This window comes from Anabrus simplex, chromosome 2 (genome assembly GCF_040414725.1).
Source record: "Anabrus simplex isolate iqAnaSimp1 chromosome 2, ASM4041472v1, whole genome shotgun sequence".
Classification (NCBI taxonomy): domain Eukaryota; kingdom Metazoa; phylum Arthropoda; class Insecta; order Orthoptera; family Tettigoniidae; genus Anabrus; species Anabrus simplex.
Genome location: NC_090266.1, coordinates 897,619,344 through 897,641,073, shown reverse-complemented (window position 1 = coordinate 897,641,073; position 21,730 = coordinate 897,619,344).

Below are 21,730 nucleotides of genomic sequence, written 5' to 3'. Positions count from 1 at the left end.
TTAACCAGTATTCCATGACAACAGCTGTCCAGTAAGGCAGTCTGCATATATACCTGGTCAGCGTGCCGTCTCCTCAGAGGTATTGTTTGACGTTATTGACTGTATCGAGCACATTTCGGCTCAGACTCAAGCGTCTTAAAATTCAAGAGTATAAAAATTCACGAATTCCAAGAAGAATGTTAGTAAGAGTATGTTTCTTTACCTGCACCAGACTGAGAACTCACGAGCCTAGCCAGTTCCCCTTTCAATGGAAAAAATGCCCACGCTACCCACATAATGATATTTGAAAATTTAATCGGAATTGTGTGGATAGGTCATCAAGAAGTAAGCCTGTCGCGTAGCCTCACACAGAATATTCGCGACAGGAAGTTGAGAAACCCTTGGACCTCGTGGACCCGCGGACAACCGCACTCGGCCTTTGAAATTAAGGCCTAGTTCCATAAGCCACTGTAAAGCTTTGTCTTTACATATTTTTTTAATTTTAATATATTTCTAATTATTTATACACTGACTGACAGAGCAAATGCAACACCAAGGAGGAGTGGTTCGAAAGGGATGAAAGTTGGGGAAAAAACAGAGACGGCACGGACGAATAATTGATGTTTATTTCAAACCGATATGCAGGTTACACAATGCGCACGGCATCGACTCAGTAGGATGTAGGACCACCGCGAGCGGCGATGCACGCAGAAACACGTCGAGGTACAGAGTCAATAAGAGTGCGGATGGTGTCCTGAGGGATGGTTCTCCATTCTCTGTCAACCATTTGCCACAGTTGGTCGTCCGTACGAGGCTGGGGCAGAGTTTGCAAACGGCGTCCAATGAGATCCCACACGTGTTCCATTGGTGAGAGATCCGGAGAGTACGCTGGCCACGGAAGCATCTGTACACCTCGTAGAGCCTGTTGGGAGATGCGAGCAGTGTGTGGGCGGGCATTATCCTGCTGAAACAGAGCATTGGGCAGCCCCTGAAGGTACGGGAGTGCCACCGGCCGCAGCACATGCTGCACGTAGTGGTGGGCATTTAACGTGCCTTGAATACGCACTAGAGGTGACGTGGAATCATACGCAATAGCGCCCCAAACCATGATGCCGCGTTGTCTAGCGGTAGGGCACTCCACTGTTACGGCCGGATTTGACCTTTCTCCACGCCGACGCCACACGCGTCTGCGGTGATTATCACTGACAGAACAGAAGCGTGACTCATCGGAGAACACGACGTTCCGCCATTCCCTCATCCAAGTCGCTCTAGCCCGGCACCATGCCAGGCGTGCACGTCTATGCTGTGGAGTCAATGGTAGTCTTCTGAGCGGACGCCGAGAGTGCAGGCCTCCTTCAACCAATCGACAGGAAATTGTTCTGGTCGATATTGGAACAGCCAGGGTGTCTTGCACATGCTGAAGAATGGCGGTTGACGTGGCGTGCGGGGCTGCCACCGCTTGGCGGCGGATGCGCCGATCCTCGCGTGCTGACGTCACTCGGGCTGCGCCTGGACCCCTCGCACGTGCCACATGTCCCTGCGCCAACCATCTTCGCCACAGGCGCTGCACCGTGGGCACATCCCTATGGGTATCGGCTGCGATTTGACGAAGCGACCAACCTGCCCTTCTCAGCCCGATCACCATACCCCTCGTAAAGTCGTCTGTCTGCTGGAAATGCCTCCGTTGACGGCGGCCTGGCATTCTTAGCTATACACGTGTCCTGTGGCACACGACAACACGTTCTACAATGACTGTCGGCTGAGAAATCACGGTACGAATTGGGCCATTCGCCAACGCCGTGTCCCATTTATCGTTCGCTACGTGCGCAGCACAGCGGCTCATTTCACATCATGAGCATACCTCAGTGACGTCAGTCTACCCTGCAATTGGCATAAAGTTCTGACCACTCCTTCTTGGTGTTGCATTTGCTCTGTCAGTCAGTGTATATTTCTGCCAAATGGTTTAATTTGCCTTATTTGTTTACATTTGTCATTTTTTACTGTTTCCATTGCTTTGCTATACTAACATACTAACATTTACATGATTAGTTTAACAAGGAAAGATCTATTTTCTGTTTAACCCATCTTAAGGGTCAAGGAAGTGGCTCTCAGAAAATCACCTGTAACTCTTGCTTCGACATAAGTTTTGTGTTTTGTTCGATCCTGTTACCAAGTTGAAAGAATTATTTTCCTGTTTTGAAACCCTCTAAGTTCATCTTCATTATCACAATCTCCCTATCTTATTCCTCAGCTTCTTGCTTAAGTCCTTTTATTAAGTCGTTTTTTCTAGCGTGAGGTCTTCCCAGAACATAGTTGATTTGATGATTTCACACTGTCACAGAATTGTTTGTTCTGTCTCTTATGTGGTAGCAGTATCACATTTCCAGGGGCACTTGTGGATTCTGTAGCTACTAATCTAGAAGATAGTAAAATAAATACCGTGAACGTTTGATTATCGGAGGCATTATTATTAATGTAGATCCATCCCTTATCCACGTCTTCAAGCGGCAGAAAGGCAAGTGCTGCACACGTTGTAATTGTTTGTCGTACTTCTGATTCGTTTTGTTGACCGCAATGAGGCAGACTTCCTGAACATTTCACCAGGGACTTTGACATAAATGGAAGAATCATCTTTGTTCATTGACAGAAGGAAATACTTTTATTATTGCTTTGATAGTGGCTGCCTCAAAGTCTACGTTGATTTCATTTGGGTTTCATTCCGGGATCTAATTTTTAATGATGTTAAGCAATATAGTGTATGTTTCTGCTTCCTTATTAGGTAGAAGGGTAAAAATCACAGGTGTTATATTTGTTTCCTCACTGGTGCTTCCATCATGTGTCGAACACTGCTGTGAAAATTGGCTGCTGGACCTTTCGAAAGTACAACCCATGTTTTCGAAACGTTCTTTTCAATTAAAAGATATTACTTGCTTTACGTCCCACTAGCTACTTTTACGGTATTCGGAGACACCGAGGTGCCGGAATTTAGCCCCGCAGAAGTTCTATTACGTGCCAGTAAATCTACCGACATGAGGATGACGTATTTGAGCACTTTCAATTACCACCGGACTGAGCAAGGATAGATTCTGCCATGTTGGGGTCAGAAGGCCAGCGTCTCAACCGTCTGAGCCACTCACCCCGGCGTTCTTTTAATTAATATATCTAGTACTCATACTCTTATGTTTTGTACGTACAAAGTGTTTTTGTATATACATTTTATGATTTCTGTTTTGTGTATACGTCATGATGCTTCCTTAGTATCACTAGGTTTGATTAATTTTATTTACAGTTGGTTTACGTCTCATCGACACAGATATGTCCTATAACGACCAGGAGTTGGAAGGAAGCGGCCATGGCCTTTATTAAATTACATACCCCAGCACTTGCCATGTGTGAAAAATGCGAAGCCAGGTAAGACCGTCTTCAGGGCTGCCGACAGTGGGGTTCGAACCCACTATCTGCCGACTGCAAGGTCACAGCAGCACGGCCCTAAACGCACGGCCAACTCGCTAGAATGATTATTTTATTAATACTATTGCTGTTATCATTCTTAACTTTATCGTGTTAGGTAATCCATTGACACTTCTGTCGAATTCAAACAGTCATAAACTGGCGATATTTGAACCCGCATACTAGGGCACATGCGGCCTGAATGTAACTTGCAACACTCGAAAATCCATGGTATTATTACTTAACAAGTTCACATTGCGAGATGGTCCACTGGAAGGTACTATAGGAAATGTTACAGGCACTCTTTCTGAGTGTCCTACCCAGATCTTGACAAAAGTAGCTATTATCGAGAGAAGTAAGCTTCATTTAATGTACGGCTCCATGGCTGACTGATCATTGTCTTGGCTTCCAGGCCTCGTGGCCATGGATTCGACTCCCGACAGGATTGTGGGATTTTGGAGATAAATGGTTAAATCCCTTGGCTTAGGGACTAGTTATTTGTGCCGTCTCCAACATTCCTTTTTTTTGCTAGGGGCGTTACGTCGCACCGACACAGATAGGTCTTATGGCGACGATCCCAACATTCCTGAAACTCACACAACAAACACCAAATTCCACCACCAATAACTCATTTTTCCCATACACACACGAATCCATCCATTTTTAATGGAGGGTCTACCATACAACGGCTGCATTCGGCTGTAATAGCCAGCAGAAATAATAATAATAATAATAATAATAATAATAATAATAATAATAATAATAATAATAATAATCTTTATAAACATTATTATAAGAGTTATAAGAGTTCCCCTCTTAATTATTACAGGGTCAGTTAAATATTCACCTACTCTAATTCTCTGAGTTCTATTTCCGAGAAATATAGCCACCCATTCAGACACTCTTTTGTCTAGTCCAATTTCACACATTTTTGCCAGTAGTCTCTCATGACCTACCGTATCAAATGCCTTACAGTCGCGATACAGTCCATTTGACCTCGTCCTGAATCCAGGATATGTGCTATATCTTGCTGGAATCCTACAAGTTGAGCTTCAGTGGAATAACCTTTCCTAACTAGTTATTAATTTTGAAAACATGTCTAATATAATAAGTAAGAAAGCTTTCTCAAAGCTTACATGCAACGCACGTCAAACTGACTGACCTGTAATTTTCAGCTTTTTGTCTATCACCCTTTCCTTTATACACATGGGCTACTATAGCAACTCTCCATTCATTTGGTATAGCTCCTTCATGCAAACAATAATCAAATAAGTACTTCAGATGTGGTACTATATCCCAGCCCATTGTCTTTAGTATATCCCCCGAAACCTTACAATTCTAGCTGCATTTATATTTTTCAACTTTTGCATCTTACTGTAAATGTCATTGTCATCATAGGTATATTTTAATACTTCTTTAGTAGTAGTCACCTCCTCTGTCTGGACATTACCCGTGTAACCAACAACGTTTACATACTGTTGGCTGAATACTTCCGCCTTTTGAAGATCCTAGCATACACACTCCCCTTGTTCATCAACGATTCCAGGAATGTCCTTCTTGGAACCTCATTTTGCCTTATAGTACCTATACATACCCTTATATGCAAAACTTCGCAAAACTCTATATGTAATCAATACTATTACTTCATCTGTTCTATGCCTTTTACCATGAAATAATTACAAACCAGAGTTGAACTCCCATCACTTGGATCGCCTCCTACTTTCTTAACATCCCTGGACGAGTACATTTTAAAAATCCCATAGAGTGTATCCGCCTTAATAATGCCTCCTATAACCAAATTTGTATGACCGCCAATTATGCTTGCCATCGTGCTATCCTTAGCTGATTTCTTTGCTAGATTCAATTTGATAGTAAATTCCTTCAGTTTCTCCTTACTTCCACAGCTATTTCTAACTGTATTTCTTTCCAAGCTGAACCTCCTTCTCAGTCTTTACTTCTCTGTTATAATATAGTGGATCTTTACCATTCTTTACCACATTTAAATGTAAAAGCCTGCTTGCACATTCCTCAGCAATTGCTTTAAACCCATCCCAGAGTCTGTTTACATTTTTATTTACCGTTTCCCACCGGTCATATTTACATTTTAATAACTCCCTCATACCTGTTTTATCAACCATGTGGTATTGCCTAATAGTCCTAATTTTAATAACTTTCTTTCTATCACATTTATTTTTACTTTCTTTCTATCACATTTATTTTTAACTAATACAAAAACAGCTTCGTGATCGCTGATACCATCTATTACTTCGGTTTCTCTATAGAGCTTATCTGGTTTTGTCAGCACCACATCCAGAATATTCTTCCCTCTATTTGGTTCCATCACTTTATGAATCAGCTACCCTTCCCATCTTAGTTTATTTGCCATTTGTTGGTCATGCTTCCTGTCGTTCGCATTACATTCCCAATTGACATTTGCTAAGTTGAGGTCACCCGCTACAATCACGTTCCTTTCTTTATCGTTTCCAACATAGCTGATTATCTTATCAAATGATTCTCAATCAGCGTCTACGCTACCCTTTTCTGGTCTGTACACTTCAAAGACATCAAGTAGCCTATTATCTTTAGAGATGAGCCTTACACCTATAATTTCATGTTTTTCATCTTTAACTTTTTCGTAGCTTACAAATTCTTCTTTCACGAGAATGAATACTCCTCCTCCTGCCACTACGTCATTGTCAATACCTCCAACTAATGCTCATACAAACCTTTGTCACTATTTCCCAGATACTAACAGGGTTATGACTGGCTGAAACGGCAGAGCATCATTGAGACCGAGTTGAAGGGCTCGATCGTATTTGAAAGCTCTAAAATACATCAGCTATGAGTCGGTAAGTTTACCACACCTAAACGAATTTCTGCGCGACAAATTTCTGGTGCCTCAGTATGTCCGGAAACGGTAAATGTAGTTAGGTGGATAAACCGCTAATGGCATTTATATTCATTGCCTCCAGCTTATACATAAGATTTCACGATTCCCAACTTTTATACTGAAAACAGAGAAATAAGAGGATATATACATTCATAACATTAGCCTAACTACGAAATTATTATTATTATTATTATTATTATTATTATTAACTTTCTTTTCTAAACCATCCCAAATGATCTAAAGAATACGGTATTCGATCGTGTATGTGTGTGTGTGTGTGTGTGTGTGTGTGTGTGTGTGTGTGTGTGTGTGTGTGTGTGTGTGTGTGTGTGTTGCACAGAAATATATCGGGTTCCTGTTTTTAAACAAATTTTATCTGTTCATTTGCTAAATTAGTGGTGTGACGGACAGCGGCCAAATCAAACTCCCATGCACTGACAATCACTGTCCACACGGGGCTGTTCAGGGCGGCTGATGCAATGCTCACTCGTTTTTATGACCTGCTCGCCTCCCTGTTATTGAGCTAGATTACAGCTGCCAGGCAGGGCAAACTGAATCTCTTTCAAACCAATTCAACGACGGTCCTGTCTTTACACCATTAACTTCGTCTTCGTTCGGCTGCCTTTTACAGGGTTGGGAGCCTTACAAGAAGGTGGGATCAAAATTGAATATTTAATTGAATAATCAAAATTGCTGAACTGATTATGGAGGATATACCAACAAAGAAGATCACAGGGAATAACATCAATAGTGTAATAAGTTCCTTTATATACTTACGGAGTAACACCGTGGGGATATGTAATGAGATGGCCTTGCTTTAGTGCTTTTGATTTCACACTTAGGCGTGAATATTATAACTTCGTCGAAAATTAATCTAAAATGGTTCGCATTATTATTCATAAGTGCGTTTGTTTGTTATGAGTCACAAATCCGAAGACTGGCTAAATCCTTTCGACACGGCAATGTAGGTTATCTGTTTATAGGTAAGCTTCAGAAACCGAAGGCAGGTATAACAGGCACTCTGAGACCGGTTAATTTCCCTCTACGTTTCACTGGCGAATGATGCCGTAAGTTATTAAGAAAGAAATATGAAAGCAGTTGTGTAAACAAGGTAAATGGTCTTCTTATATACCGGTACGCAACTCTTCTATATAAGTGTTCAGGATTAGGTATGTATTCGCCTAATATGTTGTCCTTGTATTCGTCACTAGTTACTCTTATAATATAACAAAACACTTATATACGAGTGGATAAAATCTGGGTAAAATGTCTGCCATTAGCGCACGCCGGCTTGCTGAATATCAGCGTTCTTCAACGTCGGAATTCCAACCGAGCACTTTGAAGCCTGAAGACCACTCAACCATGAAGCCGGACATTACATGGAGCTTACTTCTCTCTATAATAGCTATGTTTATGACCATTGATGTGTAAGAGGCTCGAAAAGAGTACCTGTAAAATTAATTTTTATCTTTCAGCCATTGAACTGGTTCGTAATGGGCGACCTCGTACTGTTAATTTGTTAAGTAAAGATATCACATGATTTTGGAGTTTTGTATGTTAGATTCAGATCTTCTGAGCCCTAGTTTGAGGTTGCTTAATTTCGAAACCAGCATCGATATGCCTGCTCTATTTTCGTGTGATAATGGAAAGGAATTGAGAACAATTCACACGTGCGCGTCCTTAGTTCCTTAATTATTCAACCACTTAGCATTCAATGTATTAACGGTGTAGTCCATTGTCTTCATTTTCCCGTACATCATACACGGTAATTCAATAAAATAAAGATAACTTTGCATATATTTAACTGCGTAGTATAATAATATTTCAAAATTTCCGCACGAAAATATTCGGTCAATTTTTCATTTTATTATTCAAACACTGTGATCCACAGTCTCCAAAATATCAGCTGTCGGCTTCATCAAAGTAACACAATTATGTCCTGTTATGTGTGCGATGTGTGGCCAAATGTATTACTGAAGATCTTTCAGTGCACTATTCAGATGAATTTATATGCAGTATAAGTGCAATTACAATGGAAATGATAACGAGAAAACATCATTAATGTGGTGATAGACAGTTGTTGATTGGTTGAAGTTCCTGATACATTTATACCGGATTGGTCATTGGAGCCATGAGCTAAATAGTCAGTAAAATTCGATATTGGGGCAAGCAATTTCCCTTTAGTTATTTTCTATGAAGAACGATCCATTCCTTACAACTGCGAGGAATTGTCCACGGAAAGTATCAGTAAATTCTTATTATTACTAAAATATACATTGCAATACGGAGATTTTCTTAATGATTACTTACAGTAGTAACCGAATATATTCTGAATGAAAAATGATGTAGTTTTAGTGAGACTCTTCCACAAACGCAAAATATTCACAACACTTAAGAGTATGGAGAAATATTGCTACGTGCCAGCCCTGTGATAGTCCCTTTCGCTATATCCTGGAAGGGATTATTGAGCCAGACGACCGGGGAGCTCCCAGCCGGCCTGGATGGCATGGCTGGCCTTCAGGTGTATTGGTTTCCTCGTATGGTTTCCACGTGCGTTTCTGGGAGTTACAACGAGAATGTTTCGTATCTAGCCACATCGCGAATTTTCCGGTACTCATCATCCGACCAATAAAAAGGAGGCTAGCCGCGGACAGTCAGTCAGAGTTTAGTCAGTGTGTTGGGGTGAGTGTTGGAGTTCGGTGGCTGGGCTGAGGACGGCTGTAGTAGTGTTGGCTATCCTCAGCGTCCTACTGGAGTCTGAACGAGGAGGAGTTGTTGGTGTTGTTGTTGGTGCTTCGGAGTGTCGAGGGAGTAGTTTTTCTGCTAGTGGCTTTAGGTCGCACTGACACAGATAGGTCTTATGGCGACGATATGATAGGAAAAGCCTAGGAGTTGGAAGGAAGCGGCCGTGGCCTTATTTAAGGTACAGCCCCAGCATTTGCCTGGTGTGAAAATGGAAAACCACGGAAAACCACATTCAGGGCTGCCGACAGTGGGATTCGAACACACTCTCTCCCGGATGCAAGCTCACAGCCGCACGCCCCGTCAGCATTTTCTTCTGCAGGAGTTCTTTTACGTGGCAGTAAATTTACTAAAAGTGCAGCTGGACTGAGGCAGGATCGAATCTACCAACAGTAGGCCAGCGCAGTACCGTCTGACCTACTCAGTCCGGCATGTACGCATATATGCATTGTCCCCTTCCAAATCTTTAACAATTGCTCGCTATAACCTGAACCGTGCCTGTGAGATAATCATCGCCAGAAACTCTTTGAGACAAGGGGGGAGCCAGTCAAGCAAAGAAGCTGCTCCGAAAATCAACGTCACACCTGTGTGGATTACAGTTACATTTCTTTCTAGTCTTCTTTAAACGGAAGGGGAAATTTTATAAATCATTTATTAATTTGTGGAACAGATTGCTTGTGGCACATTAAATTTCAATGCGTTCGAGAGTTATATCTTTCTTGTCATCGAGTGTGTGGCGTGTGTACATTTCGTCGTTGCCGGAACAAAACTTCCTATGTGATAATACACTGACTGACAGAGCAAATGCAACACCAAGAAGGAGTGGTCAGAACTTTATGCCAATTGCAGGGTAGACTGACGTCACTGAGGTATGCTCATGATGTGAAATGCGCCGCTGTGCTGCGCACGTAGCGAACGATAAACGGGACACGGCGTTGGCGAATGGCCCAATTCGTACCGTGATTTCTCAGCCGACAGTCATTGTAGAACGTGTTGTCGTGTGCCACAGGACACGTGTATAGCTAAGAATGCCAGGCCGCCGTCAACGGAGGCATTTCCAGCAGACAGACGACTTTACGAGGGGTATGGTGATCGGGCTGAGAAGGGCAGGTTTGTCGCTTCGTCAAATCGCAGCCGATACCCATAGGGATGTGTCCACGGTGCAGCGCCTGTGGCGAAGATGGTTGGCGCAGGGACATGTGGCACGTGCGAGGGGCCCAGGCGCAGCCCGAGTGACGTCAGCACGCGAGGATCGGCGCATCCGCCGACAAGCGGTGGCAGCCCCGCACGCCACGTCAACGCCATTCTTCAGCATGTGCAAGACACCCTGGCTGTTCCAATATCGACCAGAACAATTTCCCGTCGATTGGTTGAAGGAGGCCTGCACTCCCGGCGTCCGCTCAGAAGACTACCATTGACTCCACAGCATAGACGTGCACGCCTGGCATGGTGCCGGGCTAGAGCGACTTGGAAGAGGGAATGGCGGAACGTCGTGTTCTCCGATGAGTCACGCTTCTGTTCTGTCAGTGATAGTCACCGCAGACGAGTGTGGCGTCGGCGTGGAGAAAGGTCAAATCCGGCAGTAACTGTGGAGCGCCCTACCGCTAGACAACGCGGCATCATGGTTTGGGGCGCTATTGCGTATGATTCCACCTCACCTCTAGTGCGTATTCAAGGCACGTTAAATGCCCACCGCTACGTGCAGCATGTGCTGCGGCCGGTGGCACTCCCGTACCTTCAGGGGCTGCCCAATGCTCTGTTTCAGCAGGATAATGCCCGCCCACACACTGCTCGCATCTCCCAACAGGCTCTACGAGGTGTACAGATGCTTCCGTGGCCAGCGTACTCTCCGGATCTCTCACCAATCGAACACGTGTGGGATCTCATTGGACGCCGTTTGCAAACTCTGCCCCAGCCTCGTACGGACGACCAACTGTGGCAAATGGTTGACAGAGAATGGAGAACCATCCCTCAGGACACCATTCGCACTCTTATTGACTCTGTACCTCGACGTGTTTCTGCGTGCATCGCCGCTCGCGGTGGTCTTACATCCTACTGAGTCGATGCCGTGCGCATTGTGTAACCTGCATATCGGTTTGAAATAAACATCAATTATTCGTCCGTGCCGTCTCTGTTTTTTCCCCAACTTTCATCCCTTTCGAACCACTCCTCCTTGGTGTTGCATTTGCTCTGTCAGTCAGTGTATATTTGGAGGTATACTGACCCGCAGCACATACATTATGAAGAGCGAGAATGACTTGACAACATTCACACAATAGTGCACCTTAGATGCCAGAGGCCAAAGTTATAAGCTAAAATATTTCACATAGGAGTCCGGCTCCATGGCTAAATGGCTAGCGTGCTGGCCTTTGGTCACAGGGATCCCGGGTTCGATTCCCATGAGGGTCGGGAATTTTAACCATCATTGGTTAATTTCGCTTGCACGGGGGCTGGGTTTATGTGTCGTCTTCATCATCATTTCATCCCCGTCATGATGCGCAGGTCGCTTACGGGTGTCAAATCGAAAGACCTGCACCTGGCGAGCCGAATATGTCCTCGGACACTCCCGGCACTAAAAGCCATACGCCATGTATTCATATAGAAGGTTTTTTAAAATATATATATATATTTCGCTAGACTGTGAACCAAGTCGTCCAGTGACCTAGCCAATAAGATCTTTTCACCAGCCGTACGTCGCAAAGGAAAGTGTCTTTCATAAACTGCGCCTGTGTAATTTTCGTTCTCATTACTACTTCGGCGACAGAGCCAAGTGCGGCTCAATCTCTAAACTTCATGTGTACTAACTCATTTCTATAAAAAGGAACTTCTTGGGTTCAACCATTTGTGAATGCCACATTCAATTGTACATATAGCTGAATATTTTTCTTAGTTTTCAGGTAGTGGGGAATACAGAATATTACGGACATAGTCGTCGTTCCGGCCACAATATGAGAGTTTCGCGCTGGATGCACGAGACTTGGCAAGATTTCATCCACAATTCCATGCTGAGCAAGATGGACGAACATCCCAGATCTTGAGACGGAACCAACCGCTGAAACCACGAGACCATTCGAATGGAAGTTCAAAATTAAGAACTAAAATTTAAAATTATTTTCCAGAAGTCCTATACTTTCCACATTGTAAATTATATGATCTTTCTAACTAGGATAATTTAGTAGTGTGAAGAAAATTTTGTAGTCAAGGCTATGATCAGTATTTCTCTCTCTGTTCACTTATATTAGTTATCTTTGTAGCAGTTGACGTTTACACATTTGTGGCCATATTCTTTTTTCTTTACTTCCAGAATGACTAGTATTCATGTGTGATGAGAATTATATCCGCTGAGAGTTCAACGCCGGAAGATGGTGAAATTAATTATCTCGAAACAAATAGTTTAAATTAATGGAATTAAATATCGTTTGAGGGTTATTTTAATTTTGTAACAATAACAGTTGTGGATTTGAGCAAGGTCATCGTCCTGGACATGTTACGTCGTGTCAAATGCCGTTAGACACGTCACCTTAATTTACATTTTCTGTTAGTCATTTGGGCTTGGGAGGCAAATAATAATAATAATAATAATAATAATAATAATAATAATAATAATAATAATAATAATAATAATAATAATAATAATAATAATAATTGTATCGGGCAGTACACCCCTACGCCGCACCTTTAAATCTTGCGCCAATAAATCCTCCTCTACAGGAGAAACTCTGAACATAAAACTGGACCTACTTAAACCTTTCTTCTGAAGATGTCACTGTGTGAATTTCGACGTGTTTTTGTTTACTATTTATCAAGAAGTTTGGACATTCTCTCATAGATGCCTCTGCTAAAAACTATGATCATGCACCCTGGTGCGAAGTGAAGGAACTTTATTTGAAGAAATTTTGTATTCGCAAGTTTGTTCTTTACTAAATTTAGTGCATTCCTTTTTGGGTTGGCAATATTTATCCTGTCTTTCCGCCTGTTTTGATTTTAACCAATCAAGAATTCCTGTAATTAATTTTCTACCAATCACAGGTTTCTTCTTAGATTTTGATGTTTAACTCTAAGCGACCCAATAAAATTAAGTGGGTGTGGCTGTTTTATTCATGAAAGGTCTCGAACTTTCCCCGAGGTTATAAAAACTGCTGATTTTCACGTCTCCTGGCCACTTCATCAACATCTAACCCAGTGTATGGACGTGTAGCAGGAGGCGGGAAGCGCCTCTTTCATCAGGCAGCAGCTCTTCAGTAAGGTAATGGCCGTTTAACATCATTATTTTCTTCCTAGCTCAGCAGTTTAACCCGCGGTAAAGGTCCGAAACTTTTACCACGTAACCTACTTTTCTGTAATGTAAATTTTGCCGGCTTTTGTAAATATCTTTAACTATACTCGGGGATAGAGAGTGCCTTACCCTCTCGAGCTCCCCTTCACTTTGATTTGAGGTGACTACGTTTTGGTAGCTGATTTTCTTATCTTCCTTAATGTTTAAATTTCTTCCTTATACGGGTCACCCCCATAGTTTGGGAATAGCCCCTGTTTCATCGGCCTAGTGCCTTTTGGGTTTTAAGAAGTTTCATGTAGGAGTGCAAGTACACGCCTCCATTCAACTTGGTGTTTCGGGCCAATTACTTAACCTGTTATTTTCTGCCATGGGCCAGTAGGTTGGGTACGAGATACCCCTGTTTCAATTGTTGTAAGTTGTGCCTTGATGTCAATTTATTGTAAAGTCGGACATTGCCTTAAATAGGCTTGAAAAACTGAGAGAGCGTCTGCTCTTTTCTGGTGTTGTAAGAAGTCCTCTGGGAGGCTTGAGGTTAAAAGTTGGGAGCAAGTGCTCCATGTGGTAGGGGTTTTCTGCCCCTTTGAACAAATTGTGCTTTTGTAAAACTAGGGGCGTGTAGCCCGAGAGAGTCAAAGTTCTAGAATCATGGATCTATCTAGTCTTGTTTACAAATTGTTATTCCCAAAGCAAATGTTTTTAAGATTTTGTCGTTGATTGATTGTTAAAATTCAAAAATATAACCTTTATTTGAAACTTTAAAATTAACTTTGATTCTGTACTTAGACCCATTCATCCCGGCACCCTCTTTCACCTCTGCTAATCCACCAAACCACGGTAGTAGTAGTAATAATAATAATAATGATGATGATGATAATAATAATAATGATAATGATAATAATAATAATAATAATAATAATAATAATAATAATAATAATAATAATAATAATAATAATAACCTCTCTTTCTTATTTTATTTTTTAATCCATTGACCCTCCAGGCTTGGTTTTCCCTCAGACTCTGCAATGGATCCCACCTCTACCGCATCAAGGGCAGTGTCCTGGGGCGTGAGACTTTGGGTCGGGGGATACAACTGGGAAATAGGACCAGTACCTCCCTAGGGGGCCTCACCTGCTATGCTGAACAGGGGCCCTGTAGGGGATGGGAAGATCGGAAGGGATAGGGAAGGTAGAGTGAAATAAGTGGCCGTGGCCTGAAGTACCATCCCGGCATTTGCCTGGAGGAAAAGTGTGAAACCATGGAAACCATTTCGACAATGGCTGAGGTGGGAACCGAACCTTCCTCTGATCAGTTGAGCTCCTGAGGCTGAGTTGACCCTGTTCCAGCACTCGTACCACTTTTCAAATTTCGTGGCAAAGCCGGGAATCGAACCTGGGCCTCCTGATGGGTTGCAGCTAATCATGCTAACCACTACAACACAGAGGCGGACAATAATATTAGTAATAATTGACTAATAAGTGGTACCCGTTGCGCAAAGAGGGCACAAAGTCGGCAATGGAAATTTTACAATAGAACTGAAAGAAACAAGTGTTTGGGGGGTAAAAAATTGCATTCTTATATTTTGACTTCTTGCGCTACCTATGGATTTTCTAAACAAACTCAATCTTCGCCACTCGATGTCATGAACACTGTTTACAATTGGTAAGAAAATTAGTGAAAGCTGTAATTGCGATTTTCCCCAAATACAGTTTTCTTAATAGCAACACTCAGTAATTAATACGTATCTTATGAAGTATTGCACCTAGAATCATGAACACTTTTTTAAATGCTCAGTATGTTATGCCAACTTTAGACCCACAAACATTTCAAAAATGAAAAATCAGACTTCAGGTCCCTTTATGTGCAATATGAGACAAATGGCGAATTGTTTGAATTGAGTGTTTTAATGCTTGCTGATGATACTCGTATATGTTAGGACGTGTGCTCTGCGTCAATATGTCTGAATTCATTACGCTTGTTGGCACCGAGGGAATTGGCAGTGCGGCTAGGGGCGCACAAATGTGAGCTTAAATTCGGAAGATAGTGGGATCGAAACCCACTGGCAGCAGCCCTGAGGATGTTTTCTATGGTTTCCGTTTTTCACAAGACATATGCTGGGGTTATACCTTAATTAAGGCCAAGGCCGCTTCTTTTCCAATCCTAGTCCTTTCCTATCGTCATCATAAGACCTCTCTTGGTCGGTACGACGTAAAGCCAATTGTAAAAAAGTGGAAGTAGCGTTTGAAGATATACGCCATGAATTAATTGAAGCGGAAATATTTTTGGAGCACAAATTAGCAAGAAGCATTAATTGAACATTTCAGTACCATGTGCTTTGTTGTAGGACGTTTTGAATTTGCACTCAGTCAGGCTAGAAAACATAGGAATTAGTGCATACTAAAGTTATGATAAATTTAAAATTAGGCATTTCTAATGAGCTTACGCTCCAGATGTATTCGAATTCGATTCGATTTCACTCTGTTGGAGATTATTCTTATGGACGTCATGATTAACTTAGATCCAGATAATTGACTCCACTTGATTTCAGTCAAAATGAATTGGATGACGAGATTAGTATTTGATATCGATATTCGATTTAATCCGCGACTATTTAGACGTCATATCTGCTTGATATAAAGGCCACATGGCTTAGGAAGCAGCACGCCAGCCTCTCACCGCTGGATTGCGTGGTTCAAATCCCGATCGCTCCATGTGAGATTTGTGTTCTCCGGGTACTCCGGTTTCCCCCGTCATCTTTCATTCCAAAAACACTGTCCAATATCATTTCATATATTAGTCATTAATCAATGCCCTAGAAGAGTGCGACAGGCTTCGGCAGCCGGCCAATATCCTATCCTCGTCGCTAGATGGGAGCTTCATTAATTTCATTCCTGACCCGATAGAATGAATGGAAATAGTAGGCCGTGAATTTTCATTTTCATGTGTTCACTATAGTAATAATAACCATAATAATAATAATAATAATAATAATAATAATAATAATAATAATAATAATAATAATAACAATAACAATAACAATAACGAGCTAGAAATGCTTGTGTAATTTATGTAAAATAACGTGTACCCATTGTGTGTATTAGATTTCAGTTTCTGTAGTGATTGGATACCATGTGTCATTTATTTCAGCTCATCGTGTGTTTGTATTTTGTGATATTGATTACTTTTTGTAAGATATCGCCGTTGTTTATTTTGGGGGGCGTTATATTTACTTGCCGCAGGAGTTAAGAGATTTTTGGTACGTGAAATATATTCTCATTTAATTACATGGTGAAACTTTATGTTAGCTAGGCAATAGAATATTTAATTTTTGACGATGTTATTTAAATTCAATGGACATATATTTTTTTATTTGAAAACCTGTAATAAATGTTTCATTCAATTTTTCCTTACTCATAATAATTATGGAAGATAAAAACTTTACAAACTGAACATTAAGGAATACATTTCAGTTCAAAATTCGTACTCGACAACTTACTACGACAAAGTAAATTTTCTTCTTTGTGACTCTAAGATGCAATGATTCGAGTTGTATTTTGATTCAATGATTTTTATTTTAGAATATGTGTTCATTTTCCCTTTGAATAAATTTTGGTTTATTCGACGTATTATTCCACGCCTCTTTCCTTTTACAATGGTGAAAAATATTATTCTCGCTCGACATTCAAAATTGAAATCATAAGTAAACATTACCTATGTTTGAGAGTCTATCAAGATAAAATTTGGTGTAGCTTATTGATTACGAATTAGACAACGCGTCTAAGTAATGTTAACTAGTATTGGTCCCATACATTTTGAAATCGCATAGGGGTCTTTGATATTATAGTTATCGTGCTTTCTAGGGTATATACTTCGTATCTGAGCACGCACTTGTTTATGAAAATGTTTATAATCTATCATATATTGGCGCAGAAACGTCTGTACATAAGAAGTAAATAATTATAGTGAACACATTCTACGAACCATCCTGTAGAACAGAGATATTTCCAGCACCTGCACACCAACTGGTTAGCAATAAAAGGAGGTGCGGATTAAAATAAAATGGCATCGTAAATTTTCCAGGACACGAGTGAAAATTTATCAGGTTGACTGACTTACATCCACAAATTAACTCTGCAAGTTCACAGCTGTACGTATTTAACACTTTCCATTGCTCAAACATTTTTTACATACAGTACATTGGAACTAAATTACTGTAAGTATTATATTTACCAGCAAACTGTCATGAATTGCTGTGATTCGATATAACTTTACCTCAAGGCGTGCTTGCTTTAACGGCTTTGTGTTTCGTCAATGTCCTTTGATATTGTGACAGTGTCCGCCATTTTGTTGTAAGATCTTAGGGGGGAGGAGATTGGTTGACTCCAAATCGGGAATCGCCGATGTTACTACCCAGATATTGACCCCGCGATGTCCATGCTTGCAACTGGTAAGGTAAGAATCAGGAGTGCAAGGCCAGCCCTTCTGTCATAGCTCTGTCCTCTCATTGGAGGCTTCCCAATGGTACGAGCAAGACCTGGAAGATAAATCCTGATCATTTCGAATCCGGAAGACTCTAGAGACTCCTTCTTTCACGAGGTATCGCGAGGAGCCAGCCTCCCTATTTTAGGTGAACCGGATGAGCTCAGTCGATTAGTCAGTTTGTGGGCAATATCAGTTTAGTGCGACAGTCATGTGAGTACTGTCAGTGCTGTGAAGTGAGTGCTACGTCCGTTGAGTTGAGTCTATCGTTCTCTTCTGTTACCGACTTGACTCTCTCGGGTCCAACTGCTCTGAAGCTAACGTTGTGCCCCTGGTGCAGCATGGGAGGTTTCAAGGAGAGGTAATCAACAAAGACTGTTGTGAGTGTATTGCCAATGAATGAGTGCTAGTGGCCATTGTGACGGACAGTGTACGACGTACAGGATTATGAGACTATGTAGTGTATAAGCTGTGAATTGTGTGTCTGTGTTAATGTATAATGTGTTTATTTGTGGACTTGCATTAGAGTACAAGCAGCAGTCGTGAAATGTGTGTAGTGTGTACTGTGTGCTAGTTTGGTGAGGGAGAGAGCGGGAACTGGTGTAATCATGTGTCTGTTTAGAGTGTAAGAATTAGCAGTTAATAAATCGTAGCCATAGAATTAAACGCTACCAGTTGTGTGTTTGTTTACTGTCACCCTCCCCCCTCCCCGTCAAGTTACAATATGTTGATTTGAACATTTTAATTTTCTGTCCAATGAAGGTTATTACTGAGTCAGTTCGAACGTTATTCTAACCGACAAGTGCTAGAACCGACTGACAAGAGAGATAGGTTGATTCAAGTCTCACCATCAGTCGTTCATGAACGCTTGGGAAATGCTCGGATGTTACGTTCACTTTAAGCACAGTTGACTTCCTTTCAAGTTTATATCCAATTAATTATTACTGGCATCCTGGTTTACATGCCATGGTTTTGTGCTCACATTCAGTGCTCAGGATTGCCGCGTCAAACCCCGCTACTCCCCAATGGCATTAGAAGCGAGAATCTGTATCAATAGATTTACTGGGGAGTTGAAAATTCCTTCTGAGGGTACATTTCCAGCACTCTTAAGGTTCTGAAGTAATATGGGAATCATAAAGTAATGTTTTCAATCGGAAATAATTCATTCAGGTTTTCGTTTGGGAACTCAATTTTTTTTATTAAGTGGGATGGAGTAGTCACCTTTATCTCCCAGGAATTACAGCTTCTCATTTCATTTATAGGTCGAGTAAACCTCAGAGCCATCTTCATCCCTCGAAGTAGAAGCCTCATTTAAATTTCTCGAATTTCTGATGGGGAATCGAACCCACATCCTTCTAGACATACGAACCCCCTTGCCTATGTAGCTTCCAATTAAGAGAAAGGACTGTACTTAACTCTTATAGAGATTATCTTTTCGATTGGGCTGAATAACAAGTCAGTTTCAGTATATAGCAATCCACACCTAAGCTGACTGTACAACCAAATACTGCCATTTGTCTTCCAGAGGTTATTTAATCAATCCATGCCACCTTCTCTCGGTTCAGTTTTCATTTTCTGTATGCCTACCTTGGGTTTGTTCTTTGTGTCCTCTGAGATGCCGAATCTGTTGATAGTCCCATTTGTTCAGGGAAGTGTAATTATTGTTTTCCAAGCTGTGATTTATCGAGCACGCACAGTGTGGTGCGGGGGCGAGGGGTACGGAGTAAGTCATAATAGACCACCCGCCCGTTGTCTTGTGCTACGAGCTCCGGCTTATATACGTCACTGGAAGCTACAGTATGAACCTGACTATCCATGACTGAAGCTTAAGACATGGTCTGCACTCTTAATACCACTATCACCTATTTTAAAAAGTTATTTCCTATTTTCAATCTGGACAGAAGGTAAGACTTCGCGAAGGCAGCACTTACGATCTCTATAATTGCAAACTCAATAATTACGCGTAATTAATACAGCTTCATTAACAAGCTAATTGTCTAAGTTGAACGAGACCTATTCTAATGTAAACTGGGTAAATGATCAATTATTATATTCCAAATTTAGTGGTAAGTAAATTGTAGTATTGCAATTAACTGTTTAAAAATAGCACAGCAGCTCTGAGCAATTACCAGATGGTGACGTAGAATTACCTGTAGAACGCACTGTAGAAATATACTCAAAAAAATTACATAAAAAGAATTTAAACCAGAAATAGAAGTTTGACAACAATAACAGAATGTCACGTTCCACAAATTTTACCAACACGTATATATCAAATATTGGGGTTTTAATAATTATGTGCCGTTATCATGAAAGCTATAATGTAATGTTGTTTGAATCTTGGTCATCTATATATCGGTGCTGTAAAAAAACCGTGCGTGCCATTAATATATTATTAACACAAACGAGGAAATTGTGGTATTATGGTCAGAGTCACTTATTTTGTCACACTGTGGACAGCCTATGTAAAAACCACAGTTATGCAGCGTTGTTCTGATGTGTTAATTGATCATCCTATCAAGTCAATGCTAACGACACACCACGTTCCATTTTAAACTGCAGAAAAAAGTACTATTTCATTACGATCGGCCTGATCTAACCTAAACAGTTTCCTTGTAAGTTTGGCAGTCTTGATCGGGTGCTAAGTGACAGAAAAGTGTTCATAAGAACCTTACCGTACCGCACTCTAGGAATGTATGCTTGCATGACGCATTTACGCCCTCCTACAGCGTAATGTATTTGAGGTTCAGTTTCCTTTACACATTACCATAGGAAAATGAACACAACGAAAATTGTTCTGATGTTGTTGATGATGATATTTGTTGTTTGAAGGGTCCTAACACTGGGTCATCGGCCCCAATAAAAATTTTCTGATGGACTGCATATCAATATGTGGCTGGGGGGCGTGACCAGTCTTAAGGAAAATAATGGATTGGAAGAGCATTGTCAGAAACGCGGTATTGCTCGCACAGAATAATCTTCGTCTACCATACTCTACGACGGTGAAAGTTGGGCGGAACCCATTAATGTCCACTGGGTCAAAAAAGGACCCAGTGACTTTAAAATTATATTAGTAACTGTATATCCATTGTTGACGTTTGTTACCCGGTCTGCTGCACACTCTATAATGCACTTCGCACATTGTCACTCTTGGTACACTGTAGCAATTTTCATTCTTGAGCTAGATGTGCAAGTGTGTTGGTGAGTCGAAAAGTCTTCTCCAGCCAGCATGTCGAGCTTCAGAAAAACGTAAGTACAGCTGAACTTGTTTACGTCTTATATAATTGAATAAAATATTTTGCATTTGTATACTACTGAGATTATTTAGCATATATAAAATCAATTGCACATCTTATGGTTTAATGTCTATAGCAGGCCGAATTATGGATGGGTCGAAAACGACCCAGTGGGCAGGATGTAAAAGTAACATTTTTGTAGACGTCGGGGAGTTATGAATATAATGCACTCTTATCATGCCATATCATTGTTGCACAATCGCAGCATTTATGTAAGATTAGAACAAATATTTAGGAGTATGAATTCTATGATCACTGCTGTATTTAGGAATTCGTAGTAAAAAATATCACAGTCATTCTGAATATCTCATCTGTTACATGCCGTATTTACTGACCTAAATCTAATCCATTTCTTTTCCTGTTTATAGTGGCCTATCGACTCATCAAGTAATAGCACTGCTAGAAGAGGAATATATTCCAGGTGATATCGATATCTACATCTCGCCTCCAGATGATCATGGAGTCGACACAGATGGTGACTCCGGAGAAGATGAATGCAACGACCCAGATCGTTTGAGTCGTGGGCTGTTGGAAGCCTCTGCAGAAATTGTTATCAGTGGTGTGAATGAAACTGTTGAAAATATTCGTCCATGCTTCGCAGCTCCTTCGGCAGACGGAGAG